This window comes from Camellia sinensis, chromosome 4 (genome assembly GCF_055761805.1).
Source record: "Camellia sinensis isolate YWXY chromosome 4, ASM5576180v1, whole genome shotgun sequence".
Taxonomy (NCBI): Eukaryota; Viridiplantae; Streptophyta; class Magnoliopsida; order Ericales; family Theaceae; genus Camellia; species Camellia sinensis.
The window spans coordinates 36,948,322-36,968,850 of record NC_138964.1 but is presented as its reverse complement, the minus strand read 5'-3'; positions in this window follow the sequence as shown (position 1 = coordinate 36,968,850).

Sequence of the window (20,529 nt, the reverse complement as noted above, 5' to 3'; positions counted from 1 at the left end):
GGTCCACCATGGAGGAGAATTGTATTGGTTTTGTCCGGCGATGCCACAAACGTCAAATCCATACAAATCGCATGAAAATTCCATCGTCTAAGCTGTACAACATGACCTCGCCATGGCCATTTTCAGTCTGGGGGATTGATGTGATCGGAGCTGTCACTCCAAAAGGGTCTAATGGGCATGAGTTTATTTTGGTGGCGATAGACTATTTTACAAAGTGGGTTGAGGCCCAATCTTATGCGGTGTTGAAGGCTTCACATGTCGCAAAGTTCATCAGGAACAATATCATTTGTCGCTATGGGGTCCCGAATGAGATCATTTCAAATAATGGTTCCCACTTCAAGAAGGAGGTGATCGACCTGTTGGAGAAATACAACGTGGTGTTTCATAAGTTGTCTACGTATCGGCCGTAGACCAACAGAGCAGTTGAGGCCGCCAACAAGAATATTAAACACATTTTGCAGAAGATGGTGGAAACCTACCGGGACTGGCCGGATAAGTTGCCATTTGCTCTGTGGGGTTACCGAACTTCAATTCGGACTTCTACTAGAGCGACTCCGTATTCCTTGGTCTACGGAATGGAGGCTGTTCTACCTATCGAAATTGAGATTCCGTCATTGCCAGTACTGGCTAAGTGTCAGATAGTTGAGGCAGATTGGCAGCAGAGTAGGTTCGAAGAACTAATGTTGAAAGCACTGTACCATGTTTAGGGTTATTAACGCAGAATCGCCAGGGCTTTCAACAAGAAGGTTAAGTCCAGGAATTTGAAAGAAGGGGATTTAGTGCTCAAAAACAACTGAGCTCCCATTCACGACCTTAGGGGCAAGTTCAGACCCAATTGGACTGGCGCTTACATCATCAAGTCTATCTGGTCGGGTGGAGCTATAGTTCCGATGGACATAGATGGCCTAGAGTTCTCCCAACCGATCAACATGGACAAGTTGAAGAAATATTTTCCCTAAGTGGCTCACTAGGCCGAAAACCCGAAAGGGCGACCTAGGCAAAAGTTAGAGCACAAAAAATTTTGAAATTATAGAAACTGAGCTAGCAAGGTTGAAAACCCGCAAAGGGTGGCCTTGGCAAAAGGTAGAGCGCAAAAGGAGAGAGTAAATACACGAGTGAACCCAAGCCGAACTACGTAAGGCTTGATTCCCATATTTGGGATACGTAGGCAACTTCATCCCGAAGTCCAGCCATAAACACTTCCCCGATCAACTTTGTCCATGTGATCATGTTTGGTTATCTTCGTCTATTCTGCATTCAAGAGCTCGATTGTGATCTCCAGTGCAGTGCTATTCAGACTAGGGGCAACTTTCCAGTTGCTAGGATCCAGGATTGTGCATCTCAGTGACAGATCTCAGGCATGTCCAGTTCTGATCCATATCGAAAATGGTTTTGAAAAGTTTTAATAAAAGTTGATTTTTGCTCAAATTAATATTTTTTACAACTTAGACCATTTTGGACCCAAACGAAAAATTTTCAGTACCCACAACCTTCAATTTCATTGATTTCAATACAGAGTTCTCCCACTTTTGAGTACAAATCGAAGTTGCTTTTTATTACATTCATAAAGAAAACTTCAAAGTTCTGATTAAAGCAAATAAATTCGGGACATAAGCCAGGTGTTCCTGCCACCCCTCCCAGAGCTTGTGGAAGCCTCTAACACCAAAGTGGGCCTTATCTGTGCCTCTTCATTGAGCCAATCTAGGCACTCATCAGAAAGGGTGCAGCTGAAAGTGGGAGCAGGAGCCAGAAGCTCTCTTGTCCTCTAGGTTGTGGCATACCGAGCTAGCTGCCTACCTCGGATCGAAAATGTAACAGGATACTCTATCCCCCCCTTCGGGCAAGTCTGATCATGTCCAAACTGACGCCAGAATCAGAATGGAAAATAGAACACGTAGTGTGTCAGGCCAACCAATTGGATCCCGGGCTGACGGGTCATGCTATAAGTCATCGCCGGTAGATTGAGCCAAGGGCAGCGCCAAGCAATGTCAATAACGGATAAACTGCACATCCAGTTGAACCACCATCCCTCATCAGAAGCATCAACTAGACGTCGTTGGAAGAAATAGCTGCGAGCTGAATATGTGGGGCAGGAGTCCACAACCTTCAATTTGTCCATTAACCATATCTGGGAAGGGATTAAACAATGAGAGATTAAAGAATAGAGAGGCGTACTTTGAGAGAAAAGTAAGAAAAGGGTTTTGAGAGAAAAACCAAGCCTGAGGGCCGAGCAATATGAAAAACATATGTGAGAAAGGGTGGGAAACATACTTGTAACAGTAGTGGACTCCCTGCCAATCTAGCCGTCTCCCGGCGATGAAAGGCGTCCAAACCTATCAACGTCTCAGCAAGCGCCATGGCAATGCAGCTTTTGCCCTTCCTCAAGCCCTCAGCAACTTCAATCAAACGAGTGCTAAACCCACCAGAGCCTAGGGCAAGTAAGAAATGAGACAACATGCACAAGCAAAGCGCATGTCGCCGATAACCCTACCAATGATGGTCGCCGCGGTCACCGGCATCAGAAAACCGACAAACCAAGGTCGGAATGTCTAACTTTCTATCATGAATCAATGATCGAGCATCATGCAAAGTAAGCCCATACATCTGCCCCAATGCTTGGACGTGGCCGAAGTGGAATTGTGGAAAGATTTCCTCATCGTGCTCGGATTCCATTAAAACTTGAAAGTCTTCAAAAGTGGGACACATCTCTTGCCCGCCAAAGCTAAAGACGTGTGTCACCGGATTCCAAAACCTTACCGCGGCATGAAGAAACGAAAAACGCAGCGGGGTGCGACTCAACCTGAATAGTGCACTTATGCCAAAACCCCGAAAATTAAGCTTTTCTGAGCCATCTAAGTTGGCAATCCAATTTGAGAGGTTTTGAGCAAGGAATGCTTCCATTTGGTGGAAATTTGAGCTGAAATGAAGAGAATCCCGAAGCTGGAACTCATGTAGAAGATAAGGCAGTGAGTGGAGGACAGATGTCGCCGTTTCGGAGAGTCTGCCATCGATGGTTGGCAGTGGCTCATTAGTGGTCGGCAGTGGCACACTGATGGCCGGCAGGCCTTCCTAGATGGCCGACAGTCTCTCCCTCATGCTCACTGGCCTTCTTGGTGAAAACCCAGTTGTTGGTTGTAGAGAAGTCCTGCTACCTAGGTCTTTTAAGGTCTTGTTTTGTCCTGTTGGACTCTGTCGTGTCTCGTTTAAGACGTATTAGTTTATTTTTGTGTCAGGTTGTAATCATCTTCCTTTCATTTATCGAGTTGTCGTAATTTGCTTATCGAGTTGTAAACTTGTTAAGGCTTTGTTTTGCTTATCGAGTTGTTTTATTATAAGTCAGTTCACTACCTGATTAGTGCAATTCAAGTGTTTAGTTTTCAAAACAAAAGTTCGATCTTATTTACATTGTTGTGTAAAATGATGTGATGCGATGCGATGCATAGAATGTACAAATGAAACACTTTTTCAACAAAATGCTGTTTTCATTCCATCATAGATTCTTTTTACAAAAGAGCGTAGTTTCATAAAGTAAATCTGCCTGACGCAGTACAATGTGCAAAACTACTAGTAAAATGAAAAATAAAGCAAAAAAGAAGGGCAACGTCTAAATCAGCAAAATGTTTGGATCGGCGCCAATCGCCTCAAGACTGAAAGGTCCTCCTCGTCCTCTTCCTCGACCGAGAGGACTCTGGAACATCACTACCGTCAGCACTTGACTCTGAACTCGAGCCATCCCCAGCTCCATCTCCATTCTAAGACAACTCTGACTGCGGACTCACTGCCACCTCGTCAGACTCATCGTCATCTGGGGCAGGCCCTCGTGAACTAGTCCCTCGTCCTGCTCCCCCTGCTGCTCGGAGAGGTGCTGAAGGACCCGTTCCTGCTCCTACTGAGGTACTGGATGGGCCTGGAATCAAGAAAGGAATCTGAAAAAAGGGTAATCCACCAAAATACATCAGTAATCAAGATGTATCAGATGCCAAGAATAATGCGCTGTGAGGAGTGAATGATTTGCAGTAAATGTGTACCGTGAGCGGTGTATGGGAACAATGTATCAGACCAGTGTAGTGTGCGACTGTGCAAATGATGGCGTGTTGAGAAAAGACTGAGTGGCATGAAGTGTAGTTTGAAAGAACTCACCATAATGCTGTAAATACTGAGCAGGTCCAGACTCGTCTGCAGCATCCCCATCACCGAATTCGTCATCTCCAGAGATTGACGAGTGTATTCAATGGGAGCCTGCATAAATGTTGAAGTCATTAGTATTTTGCAGGATATCCAATGAAATAAAATGACTGTGCAAAATGAAAATTATAGCACATACCGGGGTCGAGCCGTAAACTCTGACAAGCTCATGACCAGCTGGAGGACGAGCGAAGGGAATCTGATAAGTCTTTCCAGCCTGCCCTCGGCATGTCATAGTAGCGGGCAGCATGGGCCATGCAGTCCCCTACCTCCCCTCAGGACCTCTCATCCTACGAGACCTGGCCGCTCCGCGTCTCCCTCTCGCAACTGGAGCCCTCGCTCCCTCTCCTCCTCATATATCGGACAAAAGAGGCATCAGATGTGTCTAAATAAAGGTCGCGTAGTCGCCTTCTGTGCGAAAATACTCTGTCTCTAGTCCTACCATGAATTGAATCACCTGGTCAACAGACAACCTTTGTGTCTCCCTCATCAATAGTGGAAGTGCCATCGGCACAAATGGAGCAGGCGCTTCCAAAGTCTGACGCACGAAGCGCTTACTCAAAAACCAAGCACGACAGATCGGGCCCTCGAAGAGAATGTGGAACTGAGACATGGTGCGAGCAGTATGGTACTGATCTCGGAGTCCTGACGGGATCGCATCCCATGGCTGCCATGTAATCTGAGAAAAGAGAATGAACAAGATGGCCAGTCGTCAAATAACTAATCAGGATGCATCGGATTAATTGAAATAATCTTATTGCAGACTTACCTCACGCACTGTGACTGTGTCGAAAAACTGCCAGAAGAACATGAAGCTCTCTCGGGTCCTACGACGGAGCTGGCCGTCGTGTATATTAGAAAATGGGATGGTCACTGGGGTTTCCTCCACAAGTTCCGGAGCAAGTGTCGGGAAGTATGTGTACACCCACTGCTGTGAGAAAGATGTGATAAGTACAGTGTATGAACAGATTGCAGAAAATAGAACGCAGTACAATGAATAAAGGTTATAGGCCTAGAGCAAATATTTGATTGTGTATGTGTGGTGTATGGTATGCAGTGTGCAGCATGTATGGCGTACAGAAAATGCAAAGCAGAAAGCATACAGTGGAAGTGCTGAACAAAGCAGAAACAGGAAATACTGAGCAAAGTAATGAAAAGGGGAAGCTAGGTTGTGTACCTCCCAAGCTCGCCAGTAGCCGCCGATCAACCTCCCACACATCCGAGAGGTCAAGCTCATATACTCGTAGAGGATGGTAAGGCTGGCAGCACCCTAGTCATAGAAACGAACCCGCTAGAGCACCACCAGAGCGCCCAGGAAGTATAAACCTACGGTATTCCACCTGTTCGAAAACAAGGTGGTACCGAAAAGGAATAAGAGGAAGCCCCTGGCATACTGCTCTACCTCCTCATCAGTATCGGGATCCTCCCTCCTGTAATGCTCCTCGAACCAAGAGTATCTAACCATGCCTGCTCGAAGTAATGGTGGACGTGCTCCAAGCAATGTGTCCCATGCAGCCACCTACTCTCCCATGTTGGGATCAAGGGGAATCGAATCACCTCCTACGCCCAGGCTGGTGATCATGGCGAAGTCGAGAGGATTCATGGTCATCTCTCTCGCCATGGAGAAGTGGAAAGAGTTGGTAGTGTCCCACCACCTCTCTACAAGAGCCCCTAGGAGAGGGCAACTCACTGTAACCCGTGTCAAGCTGCAGCAAAATACGCCAAAGCCGGTCCCGTTGATGATCCGGCGGACCCTCGAGGGAAGCACATCGTACCAGTCCCGAGAGGTCGTAGCACCATAACCCGTGAAGGAGCGGGATCCATTCTGCAATAGTAAATACAGTTCAAATCAGATCAGCAGTGTATTGAAAATACAGTTCAATTCAGATCAGTAGTGTATCGAAAATACAGTTCAAGACAGATCAGCGATGTATTGAAAATACAGTTCAGATCAGATCAGTGATGTATTGAAAATACAGTTGCGTGCAAATCAGTGGTGTATCAAAGATACAGTTGAATTTGGAATAGTGACGCCTGAGGTGCACTCGTATGCAGTACATATAGGGCAGCGATGCGCGAAGTACGGTTCAATGCAGAGCAATAATGTATGAAATACAGTCAGGTCAAAGCATATGATGCGATCAGATCGAAACAATGCAAGAAATGCAAATAATTGAAATTAATACTGCAGAAAAGTAGAGTTCGTACCTTTACAGCAATGGCCGACAAGTGAGACATCGACTCCCTCAGCAAGAGGTCGTCTGGCACGTCCTCATAAAAATCAGTAAAAGTGTGGATGCCTCCCCCCACCGGTATAATGTGAGTCTCTAGATGATATCTCGCGGGGTCGAATGGACGTATGCTCAATGGTAAAGGCAGAGGCTCGACCTCTGGCTCAGCCGTAAAGTCTACCGCCAACTCTACTGGAGGAAGTGCGAGAAAGCCCTCATCATGTGGGACATCGTCAGCCATTTGAGATAGATGCAAAATGAGCCAAAATGAGCAAAATGGTAGAGTTTTGAACAAACCAAACCCTAAGAGAGAGAAAGTTCAAATAAAGTTGAAAACCCGCGAAGAGTGAACTAACCTCGAAAGAAATCTGGGGTGAAATGATCCTCGAATGGGGGAAAAGATGAAAGGCACCTCAGATGAAACTTCTGATCGGTTCAAATCGAAGAAAACCAAGAGGTTTTAATGATTCAAGATTCTTTAGGGTGTTGGGAAACGTGTAGAACGCGCGAATCTAGAGAGAAGGCACACCTAGAGGGAAAGGAAAATGTTTTCTATGCAAGGGTTTGTGAGGAAATGGAGTAATTTTGGGCCTATTTAAAGACCCATGGCTGAAAAGACCACTTTGCCCAAATCTGCCACCGATGGCCGGCAAGGGCACATCGATGGCCGGCACAACTCCATCGATGGCCGGCAGTGGCCAATGATGGCCGACAGCAGCCGGCGGCTCTCCCTGATGGCCAGCAATCCTCCAACAGCTCCCTCTTCCTATTTGATCTTGGTATGTGTCCCTGGGTTCTAACAATCCCGAGGAATGCTCAAAATTTGATTCAAAATGCCTCTGTGGAAACCTGGGAATCATGTCCTCACTGTACGGTGGTCGTCACCCATCAACGAATACAAGGTGTATCCTTTTTGACGCATCACAAACCTTCCGAGAAGTAAAACCGGAAGTCCCCTTTTAAGATGTCATCATTAAGCATGTTTGTTTTTTGTTATTGTCACCTTGCATTCGCTTATTAAATTAAACACCCATTCTTTATATTTGCATTGTCTTGCATCTAGTTCATATTTGCATTGTCTTGCATCTTCTTTATATTTGCATTGTCTTGCATCTAGTTCATATTTGCATTGCCTTGCATCTTCTTTATATTTGCATTGCCTTGCATCTAGTTTATATTTGCATTGTCTTGCATCTTCTTTATATTTGCATTATCTTACATCTAGTTTATATTTGCATTGTCTTGCATCTCATCAAATCTGCATTGTTTTGCATTTCATTAAACTTGCATTGTTTTGTATCTCATTAAACTTGCATTGTCTTGCATCTCATTAAAACTTGCATTGTTTTACATTTCATTAAAGTTGCATTGTTTTGCATCTCATCAAATCTGCATTGTTTTGCATCTTATCAAACTTGCATTGTCTTGCATTTCGCTTTACCTCCTTATTTAACTTGCGCTGTTACGCTTGTTATTTTGCATTGTTTCGCACCCTTATTTAACCTGCGCTGTTACGCATGTTTATATACTTTAACTTGCGTTGTTACGCTTGTTATTGTGCGCTGTTACGCACTTATTATCCTAACTTGCACTGCTACGCAGGTTACGTGCACTGTTACGCACTTATTACTTTAACTTGCATTGTTACGCTTGTTATTGTGCGCTGTTACGCACTTCTTATCTTAACTTGCGCTGTTACGCAGGTTATGTGCGCTGTTACGCACTTATTATTTTAACTTGCGCTGTTACGCTTGTTATTGTGCGCTGTTACGCACTTATTATCTTTAACTTGCGCTGCTACGCTTGTTATTGTGCGCTGTTACGCACTTATTATCCTAACTTGCACTGTTACGCAGGTTATGTGCACTGTTACGCACTCATTTTCTCAACTTGCGTTGTTACGCAGGTTATGTGCGCTGTTATGCACTTATTATCCTGACTTGCGCTGTTACGCAGGTTATGTGCCCTGTTACGCGCTTATCACTTTAACTTGCGCTGTTACGCTTGTTATTGTGCACTGTTACGCACTTATTATCCTAACTTGCGCTGTTACGCAGTTTATGTGCGCTGTTACGCACCTCATTTTCTTAACTTGCGCTGTTACGCAGGTTATGTGCACTGTTACGCACTCATTTTCTTAACTTGCGCTATTACGCAGGTTACGTGCGCTGCTACGCACTTATCTTCTTTACTTGCCCTGTTACACATGTTTTAACTTGAGCTGTTACGCATGTTTTATCTCATTAACCTGCGCTATTACGCATACATCTTTACTTGTGCTGTTACGCATGTCTTACTTGCGTTGCTACGCATGTCTACTTCTTTAACTTGCGCTGTCACGCATGCTTTGTTTCTTTTAACTTGTGCTGTCACGCATGTTTTATTACTTACTTGCGCTGTTACGCATGTTTTTCTTGCGCTGTTATGCATGTTTTTACTCGCGCTGTCACGTACACATCTTTACTGGCGTTGTCAAGCACACACTTCTATCTTGCATTGTTATGCACGCTTTACTTGCACTGTTACGCATGTTTTATTTTACTTGCGCTGTTACGCATGTTTTAACTTGCGCTGTTACGCACTTTTCTATATTTTGCACTGTTACGCATACTATCTTTACTTGCGCTGTCACGCACACACCACTATCCTGCGCTGTCACGCACTTCCCTTTAACTTACACTGTTACGTATGTTTTATTTGTGCTATCACGCACTTTTCACTTGCATTGTTATGCATGTTTTTAACGATGTTGTACTTGTTGAGTTTCTTTCTTTTACAAGCGCGATATTGTATGTACGGTTCATTTGAAGCTGACGCGACCAGACGAACCGGACGGTATTGTATTCACTCCACGTGAGAGGTGGTGAGAATTACATAATTTTCTTACATTCTTTCTGCTGAAAAATGTAGGACTGTTATTCATTCACTTAAAATGTTGCATTTATTTTACGTAATTGCTTCATTACAGTTTTACTTGGCATAATCATAAGTTATGCTATTGCATCGTGCATGTTATTTGCATTTTGCCCCAACCTATGGGCGCATCTCTGCATGCTCATATTGAATGTCTGCCTGAGTCTTCGGCCTTGTTAAAAATGGGTCGTCCCTGGGCTTTGACACTCACTCCCGCCACGTTGTGACTTTCGAGTTCTGTCAAAGAGGGGCAACTGTAGACACCCCATTTTTAACCGTCCTCAAGACTCGGTTGTGCTTGCAGGTACATCCAGACACAAGTTGGATTGCTCGTCGGGTATTCGACTTTCGCGGCGGAACGTCACAGGTACAAACTTTCCATACCCTGTATCCTTTCTGACCCATTCTTGGACCATGACTTGGTCCTTTTAGAATGTGTTTTTTGGTGCACTGTCGGCCACCTTTTGGCCCTGCCTGCCTTCACTTTGTTGCTGTCGGCCATTGATTGAGCCTGCCGGCCATCAATGAGCCACTGTCGGCCATCTCTGATAGCCGGCAGCCCCCCTGTCTCAGCAGGTTCCACTCTGGATCTTTTAAGCCAGCTGGAATCCTTTTATCTGCCCTCCATACACGTGTATAGAGGGATGAAGCTCTTGCCAAGCTTCTTGAAGAAGCTTTGCATTTCTTTTCTTCTATATAAGGAGAGAGCCTCTCTCCTTAGCAGAGGTTCAGCATTTTGAGAAGAAAAATCTCTCCCTCTCTCTCTATATTGTTGTTTATTTGTGCCTTGAACTCCATTTTCCTTGCACTTTCACACTACAACACGTAGAGATACACCACCACCATTGGACTGAGTTTCTTGGGAAGGTTACTTGAGCTCTGAAAGTGAGGTTTTACCCCCTGAAGTTGCTGGTTTCGAAATTGATCTTCAAGAGTGAGTTTCTCTCCCTTTTTAGCACCTTTTTGTACCTCATTTCGGCCTTCCGTGCATATTGTTTTAGGCCTTTCTTTCAACTAAAAAAAGTCTTGTATTTAAGTGTTTCTGAAGTTTGTTTAAGGTCTTTTGGCTGTTGGGTGTCTTCAAACCTCTTGTTGGCCTTGTTTGGCCATGTTTTGAGCCATGCCTTAAGGCCTCCGAGCTAGCCTTGGTTTGGCCTTCAAACCACTGAAATCCAGTGGATTTTCAGTGGTAGGCATGTGGTTTTGAGGCCTCAAATCAGAGGGGATGACCCCCTCTCTTTGTGTTTTTGTTTGCTTATATTTTTGGCCTTCCAAAGGAGCATGCCTCTATGTACTTTTGAGGCTTGGTTTAAGCCCTTTTTTGTGACTTTTAGGACCTGCCTTGGCTCTATCCCTGGCTGGTTTTGTCACATTTTGCATGCATCTTGTATGTGTAGTGTGATCCCATTTGTAGCTCATCAAAGTAGCATGTTTTCTTAGCTTGGGTTGAGTCCATTTCAGTAGGTTTTTGGTGATGTTTTACCATGCCTTAGATCTATTTTGGGTTGGTTTTGTCACTCTATGCATGTACAATACACTTGTAGTGTAAATCTCATAAACTAGCTTTATATGCTTCTTGCTTTAGCATGTCATCCTAGCTTATGTTCAGTCCATTTTAGCATGTTTTTGGTGATGTCTTTCCATGTCATGACTCTGTCCATAGCTGATTTGGTCATATTTTGCATGCTCCATATACTTGTAGAACAAATCTTGCTTACTAGCTTTATGTGCATGATGCTTTGACTCATCATCCTAGCATATTTTGGCTTTGCTCCAGCATGATTTTGTCCTTTTTTTGGGCTGTTCTTGGATTGTTTTGGTCTACCATGGCCATATCACTCATGTTTTGTATAGCTATAGTGTAAATGCTTAGGTTAGTCTTAGGTTTTGAGGCCCCTACCATGCCATACATTTGAAGTTTGCATGCTTCGCCATCATTTTAAATGTTATTTCAGTCCATGAAATGTAGTCATACACTTGCATTTGGCATGTTTTGAATGTCTTGGAAGCTTGGCTCTTTATGCCTCATGAGTGAACTTTTGTGCATGCCATTAAGCCTAAGCCTTTAGCTCATCATATCAGTGCATTTTTGGTCTTGTTATACCATGATGTGACTCTGTTTTATGTTGTCCAAGTCATGCCATGTTTGGTTTCAATAGGTGTAGTGCATTGCCTCTTTTGTAGCCTTGCATGCTCTATGTGTTTGGCCTTGTGTTCTAGCCTATGTTGGTTAGCTTCGAGCTTATTTTTGGTCTTGTTTGGACCCGCCTTGGGACTGCTTTGGGTTTCCTTAGCCCTTTGGGGCTTGCCTTATATGGCCATGGCTTAAGTCCCTTTGCTAGTTTTGAGCTTTGAGCTTTCTAACATGCTATGCTTGCATTGTTTAGTTGATTTGGCATCAATTTACATGAGATTTTAGAGCTTACCTTGTTGTCACATATCCATGTTTGTCACTCTTTAAGTGTGCTTAACAGTTGCATCTTTGTGCCTTAATCCTTGAGCCAATTGGCATGCATGTTTGCCTTGCCTTTTCATGCTTTTCATACTATCAATTCATCACTTTTGGCCACTGATTTGGGCATAGTTGAGGTTTGCCCATTTTGGTTTAAGTCCATCCTTGCATGTGGTTGCATGCTTGTCTTGCATATTGTCGTATGCTTGCTCCATCTTTGCATGTTGTCGCATGCTAGTTCCATTATATGTTGTTGCATGTTTATTACACCACATTTTGCATGCTTAAGTCATATTGCATGATTGCATGTTCAAGTTAGCATTGTGTATGCCATCCCTGGCATTGCATTGTTGTTTGGATTAAGTGTTAATCCGAGCACGAGAAACAAGGAATGTTTCATATTTCAAGCGATGAAACGTGTCTCAGTTCTCGATCACCGATGCTCTTGATTATCCATGATAGAGTTCTAGGCGCTTATGTGTTTATTTGTGCATTCATTTCACACTGATTTGCACAAGTTGGATCTTTGGCCATCATGCATCGGCATGCGTGATTGATGGTCATGGATCCGATTATGCCTCTCCCTTGATGTTTCGAGGTGATATGGGGTGGCATAGTGCATACTTACCCTTGGGAAACCCTCCATTTTCTCTGTTTTGTGCTCTGCTGCAGCTTGGTGTCCCAGCACATCAGTGGTCAGCAGTGTCTTGCAGATGGCCGGCAGTCCCTCATTCTTGGCTGGCAGTGCTCACTCTTGGTCGGCAGCATGGTCGGTAGTGGCTCCCCATGGCCGGTAGGCCACTGATGCACTCCCCAGCATGTTTTTGGTAAGGTTCAGCAAGAATTCCTTATGGACACCCTGCAGACAGAGCCTCTAAAGAGCAACCGGAAGGCGTTTCAAGGCGAGAAACCGAATGTGAGCATGCATACCCTTCTGCTTCTGTGAACAGAGCTGGAGTAGCTTTGTTTGTTGCTTTTTATTTTGTTAGTTAATTAATTTGTTAATTAATTAAGTTTTGTAATAATTAGTTGTAGCTAGTTATTCATTCAGTTTTTTAATAATTAATTAGCTTCTTAGTTAATTAATTAGTCGGCTTGTATTATTCATTCGGACCCTCCGTCGAGATGGCGGATTTTGTAATAAGTGTGCGTGTGTGTGATGCATGTCTTCCAATCCCACGTCTTTCTCCCTTTTACTTACTTGCTTCCAGTGGTTAGTTCTAGGTCATTTTCAATTAGCATACTTATGTTTTGCATGTTTGCAACCATTCATCTGTCTAGCATCCTTATGCTTTGCATGTTTGCATACATTCATCTATTTTGCATGCACCGGGCTCAGCACATTATACTAATTGCATCATATTTCAATTCCAATTTGAATACATGTATCAATTGTTGCACCTCATATGTCATTTTAGAATAAGCCGAGCCTATTTCTAATTGCATCTTGTATGTGTTGCATTAGACATTTCAAACATGAACTAGGATCATCCATTGATTACTAACTAGCTCTTGTTTTGGCTCGAAGTACTAGGTAAGCTTTTATGCTTTAGCATACTACATGTGTGTCATTGATTACCATGAGAGCATGCTTGCCATGAGGCTAACTGCTTATCTGTTTAACTGCATGAATGCCTATGGGTGAAGGTTGGATTGCTTGAATTGGAACAATTCATCAAATCCGTATTTTAGCCTACTTACGAGTAGCAAACTCCAAACCATTTTCCAAACAAACGGATATGCGATACTTTGTTCCACATTAGGCAATCTAGTCTATAGTTGTGTGTTTTGCGCATCACATAGTAATTCAAGTTAATTAACCGGAATAAGAGCGCACGTGTTTTCAAAAACAAGATATCATGTTTAGTAGTGGCCGATCTTTGATTGGGCTAGCTGACCTTCCCCAATCGTACCCAAGTTCCCGAGCCGAGGCAACTTTGGTGATGATGGACACGTGGCCTTAGGCAACGAGTCAGGGTTTCCTAAATTCTCCCAAAATAAAATATTTAGGTGGCGACTCCGTATCTGACAAAGCAGTCCATGATTGGCACTTCTTTCTTAAAAATCAATTTTCCAAAACGATTTGCCGGATTTGGACTCTTTGGTGATTTATCAGTCTCGCATTGCACTTTGCGGGATTAGATTCAAAACCGTGACATTTGAGTCCGAACTGTAGCATGAGGCCCTCGGGGCTCGTCTACAATCATGCACAAGTCTGTACCCTCAGAAATGAACATTGTCGGTTTTGGTAGGTGTAGACACCCCATTTTTGACCGTCCTCAAGACTTGGACGTCACCGTTTGAACACTCGATGATCATCCATGTTTGTGTTCGTTTGGAGTTCCCGGAGGTCTCGGCTGCGCGCCTTGCCTCAGGATCTCCGAACTCGACTGTTTAGTGTCTGGTTTTGCACCAAACACTTGTGTTTTGCCTTGGAGGGGCAGGGAATGCCTTGTGAGGCATCCCCACACATCACCGGCCATAGCCAGAGGCCACCGGCTGGTGTTTTGTTTCCATCGGCAATGTATATTGCCGGTCGGCATTCTTTGTTGCCGGTCGGCAGTCCATTTTGTCAAAATGGCAATTTTGAGCAGCCAACTACTGTTCATCTACTTTTTGTAGATATTTTGTGCCAGCTGTGATAGCTGGCACCCACTCTGTTCCCCTCCATACACGTGTATGGAGGGATTTCCCTCTAAACAATCTTGTTTAGTAAGCTTTGCAAGGGGGACTTCTATAAGAGGAGAGCTCTCCTCCTTGTTCTTGGTTGGCAACTTTGAAAGAAAAACCAGAGCTTATACATATAGATACATCATCTCTCTCTAGATTTCCCTCTCTCTCCTCCCTTAGTGTGTGTTTGGTAGCCCAAAAGTGCATTTTTACCTTACTTTTGCACTAATACACACACCATTACACCTTGCTCCGAGATTGAGTCACTTTGAGGGTTGATTCTTGAGCTTTTGAACTGATTTTGATCAAAAGAAGAGGGCTGCATTGGCTGTTCTTGAGGTGTGCTTCAAGGGTAATCACTTTGCTTTAGTTTCCCCAAACTTGCACTAGTTTTTTACCTATCTTGCTTGCTGATTTAGGTTTTGTGCATAACATAAAAAAGGCTTATATTTTCATGCTTAAGAACTTTCATTAAGGGTGTTTTGTAGTTTGAGTTCAAACTCACCCTCTTAGGCCTTATTTGGCCTTTTTGGTGTTTCCTTTGTGAGGCTTTGTTTGCTTGAGTGTCTTAGTCTTCTCACCACTGAAAACCAGTGGATTTTCAGTGGTGAGGAAGGTGGTTTGAAGTCTTGTATAAGGGAGGGACACCCCTCTCCCTTCATTGCCTCTTTTCCTTGCCTTTTGGCTTAAAGGGCAACATGCATGCTTGACTGATTTTGGCCCTATTTCAGAGTTTTTTTGGTGTCTCTAGGTCACATGTTATCTCTGTTTTGGGTCGGATTTGTGCCCTTTTGCATGCTTAATATACTTTCTTTACATTCCTCTATTTGGCCTAGAAATGCATCTTGTGTTTAGGTCATGATTCTTGCATGTGTTAGCCTAATTTCATGAAGGTATTGGCATTACTTTACCATGTTTAAGGCCTGTTGGCCATCTGTTTCAGTCATGCTTGCCATGTTTGGTGTCCTCTCTTTGTGTTTTGGCTTGTAAGCCTTGAGTATATTGGCCTCTAGCATGCGTAGCTTAGACCATCCTCATGATTTGGCATCATTTAGGATCATATTTCAGTCCATAAATCATGTTTGTATGTTTGCATATGTGACCTCTTTCACGCTTTGAGGATGTGCCCTTTTATGCCTAGAAATGAGTTTTGGTGTATGCATCTCATTGGAGCCACTTAAGCTGCCATATCAGTGGGTTTTGGAGCCCATTTTTGCATGCTAGAATCCTGTTTTTGCTTGTCTAATTCATGCCATGAATGGTGATGTTAGTGGAAGTAAAGTGCCCCCTTTTGTGCCTTAGCCTTAGGTCCATTGGCTTGCATGTTGGCATGAGTGTTTGTCCACCATTTTGGGCACTTTTGGCCACTGTTTTGAGGTGGATTGAGGTCTGCCCCTTTATGGTTTAAGGCAATCATTGCATGCTTGTCTCATGTTTGTTGCATGATTGCTTCATTAGGTGTTGTAACATGATGATCCTATGGCTTAAACCGTCTATGTTTGCATTGCATTTGCATCTTGCATGCCTAGCATTGCATACTTGCCATGGTAGTTGCATGGCATTTGGCATGCCTTGCATCTTAATCTCATGTTATATCTTTGAGTCATGTTTGCATGACATGCATTGCATTACTTGGTTTGGGGTGTCAAACCAAGTGTGAGGGTTAAGGAGCGTTCATACTATAAGTGATGTAACGCGTCTTAACTCTCGGTCACCGGGGCCCTTGACTTCGACATGATAGGATCTTGGTCCTCATTTGTGTGTTGCATGCATTTTTATATCAAATGGCAAGCTTGATCTCTTAGACTATCATGCATAATTGATGGCTTGAGGATCGAGGGCCATGTTTCCCTGAGTTCAATACATGATGGGGAACATGACCATGCTCACATGTGCCTGAAATCCCATGCCATATACTGTCTGTCCTCTGTTGCTGTCAAAACTGTCTTCTGCAGGAAGTTTCTGCCGACCGGCAGCATTCAATGCCGACCAGCCATTGGTGAATGGCCGATAACTCCAACAGCAGCCGATGGAAATTATATATGGCCGGTGGGCATTTCCTCCAGCCGATGGTATTCTGTAGTGTGCAAGGAACCTGTCCCAGAACTATGGCATTTTTTAGAGAAGCAAGGCAGTGAAAACAGAGGCGGCAGTGGTATGGTACGGACTTTCCGGGCGAGACGGGTTCAAGCATGCATCATTCGCGCACCCCGAGGCGGGGGCTGTGGCCACCTTTCTTCTTTTTTTGCATTCATTCTGTTAATTAATTAGAAATTCTGTAATAATTTATGGTTTATTATTAGGACTGTAATATTTATTTGGACCCTCCGAGTGGGGGGCAATTGTGTAATAAGTGTGCGTGAGTGTGTGTATGTCTTCCAACCCCACGTCTTTCTTCCCTTTTATTTACCTGCTTATGATGGTAGACTAGGGCATATTTAAATTAGCATACCTTATGCTATGCATGCGTGCATCCATACATTTTCCTTATATGCACCGGGCTCGGTACATCATGCTAACTGCACTCGTATTTCAATTCCAAGTTGAATATGTGTTAATTGCAGCATTTCACATGCCATGTTTAGGATAGCCGAGCCTGTTTGGATTGCATCTTTGCATGTGTTGCATTAGCCATTTCAAATATGAACTAGGATCATGCATGTGATTACTAACTAGTTCCTGTCTTGGCTTGGAGTACTCTGTAAGTTCTTTTGCTTTAGCATCCTTGCATGCGTGTGAGTGTTGCCATGACAGTGTGATTACCATGAGGCTAGCTGCTTATGTGATATAACTGCTTGAATGCCTGTGGATGGAGGTTGAATTACCTAAATTGGGATAACGCATTAGAACTGTGAGTTTTAAGCCAATTAGATAGTGGCAAGACCATCTTTTCTAAAAGCCCACTCGAGGGTGGCAAAACCTGCATTTTAGCCTACTTGCGAGTAGCAAACCATTTTCAAAACAAGCATGAAATGTTTTGTTCCAATTTAGGCGATTTGGTCTATACTTGTGTGCTGTGCGCATAACATAGTAATTCTAGCCTAATAACTGGAACAAGAACACATAACGTTTTCAAAATTGGATATCACGGTTAGTAGAGGCCGATCTTCGGATCGGGCAAGAGGGGGTGCTCATAGCTGACCTTCCCCAATCGTACCCAAGTTCCCGAGTCGAGGCAACTTTGGTGATGACGGACACGTGGCCTTTGGCACCGAGTCAGGGTTTCCTAAATTCTCCCATTTTAAAATATTTAGGTGGTGACTCTGTATCTGGCAAAGCAGTCCATGTTTGGAACTTCTTTTCAAAAATCTGTTTCTCAAAACGATTTTCCGGATTTGGACTCTTTGGTTCAGATTAAGAACCGTGACACAAATCGAGTCCGAACTGTAGCGAGGGCGCCACGCGAGCGCGTCTACAATTTCTGGCGACTCTGCTGGGGAGTTTAGAGAGCTTGACTCGAACTCGTGATATCCTGTTTTGATTTCATTTATGTGTCTCTTTGCATTGCATGTGCATTGGTGCGCCTAGGACACCGTGTTTGCCATCTGCCATTCCTGAACGGTTTGCCGGAGGCTTGTCTTGTCAAGGCATGACCATAAGGCTGACCGGTTATGGGCTCTGACAGTATGGGAACACAAACCCTGGTTTTACCAGGGCACCCTTTTTGACCATTCGACCTAGTGCATATCGAAATCCATAGTGACCATTCCAAGCTAGGACAGGTTGCTTACCCGATGTTAGGTTGTTTGAAAACTGCTGCGTGCATAGTGGAACCCTAGCTCCTGACAAAATAGGACAGGGAAACCCTACCCCAACATAGGGGTGTTTTGGCTCTCTTTACTTGCTATGTGCTTTTAGAGTGTATCTCTACAGGAATGTACATATCAGTTTGCAAGATTGAGTATTGGACCTGAGGGCATCAGTATCAGTTTATGAGAACCAGTTATCTGCGGGTACCAGGTTCAGTTTTGGGAACAGTGATTCTGAGGAACAGTGATCAGTATCGAGGAACAGTGTATTCGGCTTACCAACTGTGTATTATGAATACCCAACTGTGCGTTGTATGTGTTTACTTTACGCCGTTGTGCTGTCCGATTGTTTGTTTATTTACTGCTTTATTATCTTTTTGCTAGGTAGTTTAGCACCATTGCTTCCAACCCGGTAGATATTCCCCAAGCACTCTGGATTAGAGGTCGTCGGCTCCATCGATCTGAGGATCTGGTAGACGGACAACCAGTGTACCACTCTCTACCCCCGGTTACTAGACGGAGGACTGCTAAGCGGAAGGCATCAGTACAGCAGTCAGTTCAGAGGGCCTTATCTACCCCACCTGAGTTCAGTAGAGATCAGGGTCCTGTTTCACCTACAGAGAGGGAACATATACCGGTAATTCAACCAGAGCAGAATAGTATGGCTAGCTTAGAGGAGATGGTGCGCCAACTCCAAGAGAGCATGAAAATGATGCAGCAGGATGCTGTCCGGCAAGCAGAGTTCGCCAAGCAGCAGGCCACGGTTATGAATGAACAGGCAGAGTTAATCATGAGGTTACAACAGCAAAACGGAGCATCTGCTTCGCAACAAGTTCCTCCCCTGCCAGGAATTCCTATCCTCGGGGAGACAGCTAGTGTTCAGAATGACACAGACATTCCCATCGGACCACCTCCACCCCCGATCCTACCCTAAATCCAACCCCAGTTATCCAAAACACCCACCAACCCACCGGACTCTCCTTTCGAGTTCGAGACAGATCCCACAGCATTAAAGCTGAGCAAGCTCGAAAAGCTGTTTAAAAGATCCCAGGGAGTCAAGACCATCCCTGACATCGAAGATGGGTATACCGACGCAGCCGTGACGCTGCCTGACAGGTTCAAGATGTCGCACATTGATCGATTTGATGGGTCTGGAGACCCCATGGTGCACCTAAGATTGTTTTCAGACATCCTAAGGCCAATGGGCCTCACTAGACTGCAGAAGCTGTCTCTTTCTGGTCGGACCTTGTCGGGTGTAGCGGCCATATGGTATGCCAAATTGGAGGATGACATCAAGAGAAGTTGGGACGAGATGGCTGAGGCCTTCATCTTGCAGTACTCATACAATACACAAATCGAGATTACGACCCGGGATCTCGAGACAACGAGGCAAGAACCCAAAGAGAGCTTCTCAGAATTCGTAACCAGATGGCGGGCTAAGGCTTTGATGATGACCTTAAGGCCCACGGACAAAGATCAGATTCGGATGATTGTGCGCAATCTTCAGCCGAAGTTAATGCAGAAGATGATTGTACTCCCTTTCCCTACCTTTTCTGATCTACATGAAATGGGGGTGCAGATTGAGGATGCCTTAAAACAAGGATTGATTGATAATGACCGGGAGCAACCCCGCAGAACTTTCAATCGTAACACTAATACAGGCCCGAGTGGCGCTGCAACTACCAGGACCTCCGAAGTAAGTATGGTCACCACCAACCCTCCCTTAAGAACTATGGCAGCTGCACCATTCTCCGGTGCGTCCGGAAGCAACTCACAAACAGTCAAATACCCACCCAAAAACACCAGAACCTTTGCTCCACTTTATATGCCCCTGTCCAAAGCTTTGGGGGTCTTAATCAGAAAGGGGCATCTGAAGCCCCTAGAGCCGTGGCCCTTACCAGAAAGACTCCCCGCTACCCACAACCCAGCCAAATATTGTGCATTTCACCAACAGCACGGTCATGACACCGACCTGTGGTTCCGATTGCGTCATGAGATTCAAGATCTCATCGATAACGGGGTGATCTTGCCTCCCGAGAAACCCAACGTTACTAGAAACCCTCTCCCCACACATAACCAAACTCCACCACCCAAAAGAGTCAACTTCATCCAAGTTGGGGTCGTGCCTTACGATCCTAGCATCTATATCACCCCTTCCCACCTGCCTAAGCCGGAAGTGTTCCTTCACGATTGCACCGATTTGTGCATGATGCACATCTCCCTAACCCAACCTAAGCCAACGGTGGTGACTATTGAGAACAGGAGAGAGAAGACTCCAAAGGAGAAGGGGGTTGTTGAGCCAGAGTCTGCGAAATCTACGAGTGGTGTT